We start from the raw sequence: 791 nt of genomic DNA on the forward strand, positions 1-791 counted from the left end.
AACCTCAGGCTCTTCATCTTTATTTTTTTAAATAAAGTTTTAAAGTTTATTTATCTATTTTGAGAGAGAGAGAGAGAGAGAGAGAATGAGTAGGGGAGATGCAGAGAGAGAGGGAGAGAGAGAATCCCAAGCAGGCTCCATGCTCAGTGCAGAGCCCAACATGGGGCTTGAACTCATTACTGTGAGATCATGACCTAAGCTGAAATCAAGAGTCAGTCACTTGACCAACTGAACCACTCAGGTGCCACAGTTTTTTCATCTTTAAAATGAAGTTATATTAGATGGGTTCTTTCTGGCTCTAATAGCGTATGATGATTCCATACTACAGGCTACACACCAGTGGTATATTATATCATCTTCTGACTATGACCTGCTCATGGAATTCTGGCCAACTTAACAATACTCTATGGTTCATCTTTTAATAAGTGTTATTTCCACTTACAAGTGGAGAGAATAGCTTTCTTGAGTAACTTTTTGAGTGGGCTGCAGGCTTGAAATAATCAAGGTCAACTCCGGCCTTGTAGTTTGACTTTCAAGGCCACCTTTATAGTAAACATTATAGTAAACATTACACTCCCACCTCTAGACCAATGCTGTCACTGTGAGAACCACATTGATCCTTTACAGTTTGAAAGAACAGGGGACCAAGGACACCTGGTCATTTGGTTAAACATCCAACTCTTGATTTTGCCTCATATCATGATCTCGTGGTTTGTGGGATCAAAGCCCACAAGAGAGCCTGCTTGGAATTCTCTCTCCCTTTCTCTCTGCCCCTCCTTGACTTGCACACA

The 791-nt window shown here is 41.2% G+C and overlaps 1 protein-coding gene across 1 annotated transcript in view; it reads right to left on the minus strand.

Annotated features, from left to right (window-relative positions):
* LOC144233307 (fibrous sheath-interacting protein 2-like) overlaps nucleotides 1–791 on the minus strand; it is an 80451-nt gene that overhangs the window by 9473 nt on the left and 70187 nt on the right.

This window comes from Crocuta crocuta, unplaced genomic scaffold (assembly GCF_008692635.1).
Source record: "Crocuta crocuta isolate KB4526 unplaced genomic scaffold, BGI_CrCroc_1.0 scaffold1133, whole genome shotgun sequence".
Taxonomy (NCBI): domain Eukaryota; kingdom Metazoa; phylum Chordata; class Mammalia; order Carnivora; family Hyaenidae; genus Crocuta; species Crocuta crocuta.